At 43.4% G+C, this 10309-nt stretch overlaps 1 long non-coding RNA gene across 1 annotated transcript; it reads right to left on the bottom strand.

The window, feature by feature from the left end:
- Positions 1-3299: 3299 nt before the first annotated feature.
- LOC115327551 lies at positions 3300-9749 on the bottom strand. The gene is made up of 3 exons (XR_005715130.1): positions 9587-9749; positions 8418-8673; positions 3300-3330 (listed from the first exon to the last, which is right to left on the bottom strand). It is a non-coding gene; the product is annotated as an uncharacterized LOC115327551 (long non-coding RNA).
- Positions 9750-10309: the final 560 nt, after the last annotated feature.

The following is a 10309-nucleotide window of genomic DNA, read 5'->3' as shown; positions in this document are numbered from 1 at the left end:
CCTCTCTGGACAGATGGTGTGGTCACAGCCGGCTTGAGTCAGCGCTTGCCACTCTTGAAGCTGCTCCAGCTGCAGAAGGAAACTCAACTCGCAGCACGCGGCTATGAAGTACGTAGTCACGTACTCAAGCCCGTAACAATATAAAATATTGCGAGCATTAGCGAGAATGTTTCATGCGACACTAGTTCTCTCGGCACACAGCTCGCGCAAAAACACCTTGACGTTGCTGGCCTCCATTGCTGCCGGGGAGCTTTTTTTATTTTTTTCTCCCACGAAAACAAGCGTAAAAGAGAAGCTTTTCCCGACATTGTTCCTACGATCTACCGCTTGTTACCCATTTTGCAAAGGAACTTTCAACTTTGAAGCTGTGAAAAAATAATCTCGATCGCTGGTGTCCAGAAAACCGCTTCGCAGCTGCTCGGGTCTCTCGTCCGCCTGCCAGTGGAAAGCCACCTCCTGGAACCCTTGCTGTTGGCGTAACTGGAAAATTCAAAAGGTTCACGAGAAAAATTAATTTTTTATAAAATATTTTGGCTATGACTTGAGAAAGGGTTATTGATGCGGTCTGCCGAAAATCAAAGACTATAAAAAAATCGGCGGAGTTTCCCTTTAAAAGGGCACTGACAGGTCAGAATATTTTTTTTTATTCCGAACGATTGAAAACGATGCCTAGACATTACCCTCACATTTTGAAGCTCAAAAACTCAATGTTTGTGAAGTAAAAAAAAAAAACACAATATTTAAAAGTCGATTTTGAAGTTCCCTCGCGATCCGCGCCAGTGCAACGACGTCAAAAACTGAGTCGTCCTGCAACTCGCGTCTGACTTTCGGCGATCAACCGTGCTGCCTATCGCTGTGAGCAGACGACGCTTGACTTTCGAGTTTGAAGTTCTTTTAGGGACCTTTCAGCGATCACGAATTCCTTGAAATGGTGCGAGGTCGAAGAGGACTCCCAGTGGGCTTTGCGAGCGACGCAGCCGCGGCTCTGATGGTGTCGGGTGTCCCCGGTGCGTACACACAGTACGCACCGGGGACATCGCGGCGTAAAGTTTCGGCGTCGCCGTCTAGCAGAAGTCCGGCACAACCCAAAGTGAGGACTTTCCCGACGCTCCCGACGCCGCCGCAGCTTCTCAGAGTTGTACAGGCTTTCGTTCAGCCTCGCTGTCTCTGTAGTAACGTTTCATTCTGTATTTCTTTTTCTATAACATGTTTTCGGCATTCGTCACGGTCGGTTCCAAATTCTGCGTCTAGCAGGTCTTCATCCAAGGCCTTAATGCTGCTAACTGGGGCGTTTCTATTTTTTTATTCTGGGCAAAGCAAAGACGCTCGTACTTAGCACTAATGTTTTAGATTGAAATATTTCTTTCAGACCTTAATCGACAGTTTTTTTTTAAATTCCTTTTCCTGCTTCCTTGAAGAACAATCAATGACGCCATTGTTGTCCTGATTTCCTTCCTTGAGATAACATTACTAACTGTCCCGATTGTTGCATCTTCAAAAAGCCACGGGTAGTGTTGTGCCCATTTACTTTTATACACATCTTGGACTCTACAAAAGTTAATAAAATCAGCAGCAGCATAACGTTCATTTTTTTGGTAATTACAGTGAAGTGAATGCTCCTAGCATGCAAAGTGTGTATGGATATGAGTCTTTACAGGGCTTATGGAAAGAGAACTGTTTCATTATGCAGAGGCACAAAATTATAAAAAAAAAAGAACACACAAAAACAAATCATTATTAAAATTAGAATATGAAAAAAAGAAACACAGGCAAGCTTACCTATCGACGAGTCATTTGTTAAGATCGTACATTTAAACTAACAAACATTTTTGGCCTACATCCAACACTTCAGTCGCAGCCATTAGAGGCATTGCACAAACGTAGATGTTATGTGATGACCGAAATCACAATATAATTTTAAAGAAAAGCAGATGCGGAAACTTTTTTAGATTTTCCCTGCGAGTGAAGAACGCACTTTTATGGTCTAGTTTTAATTACTGTCATGAAAACACAACAATTCCTCGATCACATCTCGTATTTTGGGAACTTACATGACATCTTGTCCTGCTGGCCATACGTTGTCTAGAATCATTGCCACTCGTAGTATGGAACGCACCTTTTATTGCACGAAAAAAGACAAGTGATCCCAATGGCGTCTACATGTAGGCGAAAAACATCCAGCATAAGTTTTTTTGTTTTTTCCTCGATCACACGACTGCATCACAGCTAATGCACCACAAGTGTCCCAACCAGACTGTTAAAAAATATTTTTTATTTTTTTTTATTTTCAGGAAGTGCCTTTTGAGAATTTTTATGCAATCAAAAAACCGGGATCTTTTTTTTTTTTTCAGTTGGATTTTGTAGATCCGCAATCAAGCAGCGGCATGAAGGCATCGTCACGGCACTCCTCGCCTTTGTCTGTTTGCTATCAGCGGCTGAACCAATCGCGCACAGAAAGATGTGCGAGATCACGCCACATTCACTGTGCGGCCGTGACGGTACATTTTCGGCACTGCTCGGACTCAACGTGAAACGGCGTATATTCGAGCACAGCTTCCCGTATACTCAAGAAGCCTGCCACTTCGACGACGGAGCCAGAGTGCCCGGTCACAGATTGGGAGCGCGAGGATCTGGTAGCACAGAGTATGAAAACCCCGTTTCTCGATGAACCTTGACGTCAGCTCACAGCTCTTGCAGGGGCGAGGACCCGAAACACACCTGTTCGCTCGGGAGAGGTGTGTATCGGCGTCTCGCCGCAGCGGGGCGCCAGTCACGTGGCTCTCCTCTCAACCGTTGTCTGTCGCTCCACATTTTTCATTTCGGCGCCCGCTTCTCGTGGCGATCTGCCAGGCTTTAGTATAGAAGGCTATGATGCGAGCCGTGTCTCTACACTTCGTTTCAGCTTCGGTCCGAGCGCGGCCGATGTTATGAGCCGAAGGGCCAATCAAACAACGCAAAAAGCGCAACGTCATGGTGTGCTCTCTGCGCTTGATAGAACTAGCCGGCAGAAGAGCACGCACAGAGAAACGGCGAATACCGGCTGGTCCTATCACTGCACAAAGCACGCCATGACGTTGTGCCTCTTTCGCTGTTTGATTGGCCCTTCGGCTCATAACATCGGCCGCGCTCGGACCGAAGCTGAAACGAAGTGTAGAAACCGGAGCCGCTTGTTGGTCGCGCAAGGCTGAACTTTGACGAGGACAACTGGTTCCCGAACATCCGCACGAGGATGTGAGCAGCTCCCCGCGCCTCGTGGTCGGCGTCAGCTGACGTGGTGGGGACGCAGCTCCCGAGTCCCGCGCAACTGCTGGCCGCTACACGCGGCATCGTCTGCGAGTAGAAAATCAGGTCAAAAGACGTTTGTCATTTCAGTGGTTATAATCGTTATAAAGGAGAGCTCTTGAATACATCGTGCAACGTGTGAGCTGCGTGAATAGAGAATTAAACGAGGCCGAGTCTCGAAATTAAAGCGATGCAATTTTAAGGGCAAATTACACCGCTCCCTCTTATGATCAATGGTATAAATCTGTAACGGAGCACGCTATCCGCTTCGAACTCCGACTCCACGAGAGGAAGACCGCCTTTGCTCCTGGAGCGGCAGGGGCTGGCAAGCCGGCCGAAACATGGCGGCATGTGGCCGGACAAATCGGACAGCCGCGATCATTCTTCGCCCTCAATGGTTTCCGCCGTGCCTTCATCAACACGGGGATGTTAACTTTCTGTGGTACAGCAACAAACAGGCAGACAGCAGCTTTTATTTATTTATTTTTTTCATTTTTGTATAGTCCCAAGTTTTATACAAGGGAAAGTGTTATTCACTCACCTGAGACGGTGTCATTAAACATTACACTACATTAACACGAGTCCAAATTTTGCCTTATCCACTTTCTAAAATTATAAATGTAATCTTAGTCTAACTACTGGCGTTACTGCAATGCGCACCGTAAAGTCACGTTATCTCAGAAGCCGGCTTCCGAATCCTCCGATTTCGAGAGTTTTACTGTAATCCGGATTGACGATCAGGAGTCGGCGCTCCTCTAAAACGACGAGCAAAAGCAATTTGTGTTGACATTGATCGCCCACTGGCCGACGCAAGCTCGAGACAAGAATGACCATTCCTGCGGGCAATACTACGACCCACAGCGGCTGCGCATTGATCCCGTGCCTCGTCGCGGATTTAGGCCATTGATTCCAAACGAACAGTGGAATTCGCCACACAACATGCTTAAAGAAGAACCGTAACTTATTGACACGTACTCCATTACGATTTCTTATCTCGGAAAACTAGTCAAATGCTACCTGCTACTTCCAACATATTGAGGATGCCGACATCATCTGGCCAGGTGAAATCACTTAACACTTTGAATTCTGTAGTATCACTCGTACTCCGCTGGAAAGACAAGTCCCAGGTCTCTATTGCGTAGTCAAAAGTCAAAAGCCTATTTCTCTCCGTTCGGAGAGGAAAGGCAGAGAAAAAAGTGACTCAATGTTGCTTGACGAGCCTCTGCTCCCCCCCCCCCCCCTCCCCCTTACAATAGCAGAGAAATATATACACGTACACATATACATACAAATGCACCGTCTCTACACCAATAAAAGGAAAATAAGTAAGCTACATCGTGCAATCGATTCATGCTTTTCAGGAACGTAGTTAAGAAAATTATTAACACATTGAAAACAGAACGTATATCCTTCCGAGTTCGACTCAAAGTATTTTATTCAATTCACTGCAACAATTTGAAAGGCGCAGTAGTGTATATCTCAACGTTTGATTGCAATAATTGGTCCTCGAGTGCGGTACTGCCCACGCATCTTCAGAACGAGTGTTGTAGACAATTTCCTTGGTAACTGGTAATTTTCACAATATTAATTTTTTTAAACACTGTTTTCGTATGGCAGTCATAGCTACTATGACATGTGACACGAATCACTCTCTTCTGAAGGATATGCATTTGATTGATAATAGTTAAAGTCGTATTTCCCAACACCAAAAAGCAATACTCATAATGAGCGTAGAAAAATAGAGTTGTAAACGAGTATCATGGCCGAACTAGGAATCATATGGCGATATCTGTATATTATACCCACAGCCTTCGATAGGCTTTTACATGTATATGGCACCATATCGTTCCAAGTCATACCCCCGGGACTTTCATGCTCTCAACTGTATCAATATTGCCCGTACCAAGAAAAAGTACATTCCTAGGACTAAAATTTGTATTTTGAGATCTAAATACTTCGGCCTTCGTTTTACTTACGTTTATTTGCAGGGAATTTGATGATGCCCAAGCATTTAATTTATTAAGATAATGATTTGCATTACATATTGTTTTATTCGTGTTAACACCGGAAAAATATACTCGTATCGTCCGCATAAATATTAAAGTTCACATTATCGTGAATAGTTATTAGATCAATAATATACAAGTTGAAGAGGAGTGGCCCCAAAATACTGCCCTGTGGTACACCGGGAGATAGTGGCCTGAAATTTGATAGTTTCTTATTTATTTTAGCACACTGATGGCGGCTTTGACGATAGCTGATCATCTGTAAAGCGACCCCACGAACCCCATAAGGGTACACCTTCGTAAGTGATGTTTATGGTTTATGCGGTTGAAGGCTTTTGTGAAATCAATGAATATGCGAAGTGTTACCAGCTTCGCTTTGATGTTGCCCAAAATTGGGTATTTTTGTTTTAAAAGTGCAAGCTCACTCCCCAGAGACCTTTCATAAATTCATATTGACAGGGCGTAATGATTGAAAACTTCCCACAAAAAGCATGAAGCCTTTGATGTATGATTTTTTCTAATCCCTTGTAAAAGATGCGTAAATCGATAATTTTCTGTCATTATTATCACCGGTTTTATATATTGGCGTCACCTGTGCTATCTGCATTTTTTTTTGTGGAAAGGTTCCATATTGAAGTGCTAAATTAAATATGTACGTAAGATATGGTAAAATGGGGATGGTTTTTTTTATCACTAGCCTGGGTAGTTAAAAAAAAATAAAAACATAAAAAAGGAAGACGAAGTATTCCTTTTTTTCTTTTTCCTAACAGGCAAGTTGATAATCAGCGGTGTGTATGTCTGTTCCTCTCGCGGTTTTTTTCTAATTTGTAACTGTTCAGCTGACCCTATGCAATATGTACGAACTAGCTCAAGTCAAACCTATAGTATAGACCATCCAATTTTTTTTTATATAACATCGGATCTGTTTACACCTTGAATTAAATTGTTAAAATATGAACGTTTTCCCTGCCGTAAGGCCCTTGTACAGTGATTTATTTGTTCTTTAATTTAGCCTACGTTAGCGTCTCTGCTACGTACGAATTGATGGTAAGGAGTATTTTTTTTATTTGTAATTTTTTTTTTATTTCTGACGTAATTCATGGTTTACGTGACTTGTGGGAAATATTCTGCTCTTTGTAGGGGAAGCAACAGTCGTATATCATATTAAACTTATCAAGAAAGTAATCAAATGCTTCGTCAGTTGATACGCTAGACAACACCGCACCCCAGTTCGGAGAAAATATCTGTTGTTCAAAATGTTGCAAGTTTTTTGTGCTGATGTTTTTAGAAAAAGACTGAGCAGCACTAGCTTTTTATTTTTTTTTTGCTGCTGAAATTTACGAACAAAAAGATTGGCAGGTGATCGCTAATCGTTACCCCGATCCCGCCAGCAAGTATCTTTGTAGTGCGAACATTCGCTCAAAATAAGTCAAGCAACGTGTCATTCGAAGGCGCTATACGAGTAGGCTGCGAAATAACATTAGACAATCTAAATGTCTGATACAACGACAGTAAATCAAGCTGATGTTTAGAGATGGTAAGCATGTCTATATTAAAGTTACCACACATTTGGTTTCACCAAAGAACTTTAAACAAATCTTCAAAGAATTAAAGGAAGGTCGCAACGTTCCCATTTGGCAGTCGATAGACGACAGAGGATACAAATTTAGCATGCTGTAAAGTTAAAATCTCATAGTCAATTGTCACTGTGAAATCACTAACGATGCTATATTCAAGGTTTTTTTTATGTACATACATCCTCCTCTTACTTTGTTGCTATGATTTAAATTGAATACTTATTTAGTTGATCCACGTCATCTCTCTGGTAATACCATGTTTCAGTTACCATTTTTATATAAAAAGAAAGTGTAAAACTGTCCAGAAAGATGCAAAGTTCATCAAACTTATTTCGCACTGATTAAACATTTAAATGAAATAACGAAAAAGGCACATTTGGTTGGTCTTTAAAAAGTTGAACAACCTCATTTGTCAATAAGTAAGATATGTCCGTCATTACGAGTGAAGTTAAAAAAAAACTGCAATACCCAAAGCAAAACTACTTCAGCTTTTGCAAATCGTTTTTAGTCTTTATTAGATGTGCGTGAGTTCTGTCTTTTTCCCTGACAAGAATCTTGCCATTTTTTGTACCTGGAACCTGTTTGTTTTTGCCCATTCTTTCGTATCCCACAGTATAGTTCCTTATCTTGCTGGGTTAAGTTTTCCAAGATATGAATCTTATTCCGAGCATTCCTTAGTCGTGATGTCTAGCCACATATCCCGGGTCGCCTGGCTGACAAAGCGAACAATAACTCCGGGGGTCCTGTCTGCACGCCAGGGAAGTCTGTGTGCTGCGATAATTTAATCCGATTTCAGATCAGGTACATCCAGGTTCTTTGCCACTTTATTTATTTTAAACAGATCTTCATTTTTGCCTGCAGGAATCCCATGCAATTCAAGGTTTTGCCTGCGATTCCTCCATTCAAGATCATGCACTTTTTGCTTTAAGTAATCGATTTCCGCGTCTGCATTCGTCTTTTTCAAGTTTGTAACTCATTTCTTTAAACCTTTTATCTCTTCGTCCTGTTTACTAACGCGCTTGAGCGTGACGTCACAGTTGTCTGACATATGCTGGAATGACTTTTCCATTCCATCTACGGTTTCCTTAACGTCTAAGGGTGTGTGAAGTCTAACATTCATGCCAGCCAGGAGAACAGCTACATTGAGTTCAGTTTTGCACGTCGCTCTAAGTATACCGGAAGCACGGTAGCGACACCTTGTTCTTTAGCTTGCCTACTGCTTTGACTGCTCTGAGACTTAAGCAGCTCTGCAAGTCTGGCACCGCTATGCTTTTCAAAATTTAGCATTCTTTTGAAGTGTCACTTCTGAAATTCCTGCACAACTGCCTCCGTGATAAGAGTATTTAGATTCCGTGCATTCAATTTGCGATTCACTTTCTGATGTTTCTTCAGTACATACCAGACATATCATTTGTATCCAGGGCCATTTTGTTTGTAAAACATAGAATCACGCAAGGAGCGCGAAAAAAAAAAAAAAAAAAAAGCAGCCGCACCAGCAACAGATCACGGAAATTTAAAAAAAAATATTCATACAACGTAACGGAAAACCAACCTAAAATAGCAAGATGAGGCAGCGCACTGCCACTGCTGCTGTGCGTCTGCAAGCCGAGAGTGATGACGTGGCCGCGGTGACGCCGGTCCCATCTGCCACTTGCCGGCGGAGCTCCCAAGCACAGCCACGAGCAGATGGCGCTGATTTCGTTCACCAATCGCTGACGAAGCTCCCGGTCACAGACACGAGTAGATGATTCAAGGCACGATGACGGTGTTTCAGAGCGATGAAGACCGGCCAGAAGTGTACTCCGCAACTGAAATAGCGAGATGAGGCGTCTAGTCTCAGTGCAGCGTACTACCGCTGCTGCTGTATGCCTTTCTCGTCTGATGCATTAAGAACATTTCTGGCAGCAATCTCAGGGAAAAAAAAACACCACAGCTAGCAAAGAATCACGACATTTTGACAGATGCGTGGGGCATCTCACTACTTGGCTTAAAATATTGCTAAAAGCAATATCTACAAGTAGCTTTGAGTGCGCACGGCTGCCTATGGGGATCATGTTGTCCCAGTCAATGTCTGGCAAGTTAGACTCCAGCCAGTACTATTTAAGTTGATTGACAAAAATTCAGATAAATTTCTGAGCAGATCCATACCATCTTGCGGGTACCTGTACAGTGCCCCTATAAACATTGAGTGACAACCCCAACGAACAGACACTCGAGTTTGATAGATGTACACTCGAAACCAACTGACAAGGAGTGTTATACCCCCCCCCCCCCCCCCCTTTTCCCCCTCTGGATTCACGACCTCGCCGGAACACATTAAACCCAACCATAAAAACGTCGCTACTATTCTAACTCAATACATTACCGCGGAGTGTTCATCGTTGCCGCTTATAGAGTGCTCCTTTTTTTTTTAAACTGGTCACTACTTTCGCTCCCGAAAGAATTCTACTTGTCATTTTTGTCCCCTAGAAAGAAAACAATTCGGTTCACATATCTATATGGATGAAAACAAAAATTGGTTTTGGCATCAGCTTTCTTCCGGGATTAAACATTTCAGTTCTTTACTGAGAGTAAGGCTACAAGTGCTTACCGTGCGCGCAGATGTCACATCATTATCATGTCTATTTCTGGCAAGCGTCGGGAAAACGTTAAATTTGGAACGCGCTAGAAATGAAATCGTTCGTTCTTAAGATTAATGACAAAATAAGAAACTGCACTTACAAATTGCGCAGTGCTGCAGCTGTCGCATAACAGTTACTTCAATGTATAACAACCCAGTTTCTACAGAAGGGGATTCAATACTACCACGGGGAAAAGCACCTTAGTGACCGCAGCTGTTGCTCAGCGTTCTTGTGACGCCCGCTTTGATGACACGCGCTTTCATGTCGCGGCGCTCTCGTGTCGTTGCGCTCTCGTGGCGCCCTCCCATTTCCGTGTACGTCCGTCGTGGCCCGCTAAACTTGGCGGAAAAATTTCCGCCAAGTGTTTCGTGACGTTATGATGCTACACTTTGACGTGATGCCATGTGACTTCAAGCATTCTCCCTCCAAAATCAGTAGCGAACATTTCTCCGCTAAATTTAGCGCGAATTCAGTGCCAGTCATTGTGCCACGTGACGTCGGAGCGTCGGATGAGCACCACCCTCTAAATTTAGCGCGGCAGTGCAATGCCACAGAAGACACGGTGTGCCCTACAAACATGACGACATCTGCGGACACGCCTCAGCATGTATCCTTTATACATGATTCGAACATGCCTGCAAACCCCGTTTGCATGACCAATGGGACCGTAGAAGCAAACACACCTCATACGGTGTGTGCAGATTGCCTTCTCCATGGCGTATTAGCAGTGGGACGACGGCTTAGCTTTGTGCAGTAGTGTTCAACGCCTCGGCTCTTGCAGAAGTTCATTTTCAGGCAATCTGCGGGCATGAAACTATTATCC

This window comes from Ixodes scapularis, unplaced genomic scaffold, assembly GCF_016920785.2.
Source record: "Ixodes scapularis isolate PalLabHiFi unplaced genomic scaffold, ASM1692078v2 PGA_scaffold12__126_contigs__length_90152505, whole genome shotgun sequence".
Lineage (NCBI taxonomy): Eukaryota > Metazoa > Arthropoda > Arachnida > Ixodida > Ixodidae > Ixodes > Ixodes scapularis.
Note: the sequence above shows the minus strand (reverse complement) of the source record. Positions and strands in the feature narration are given on the sequence as shown.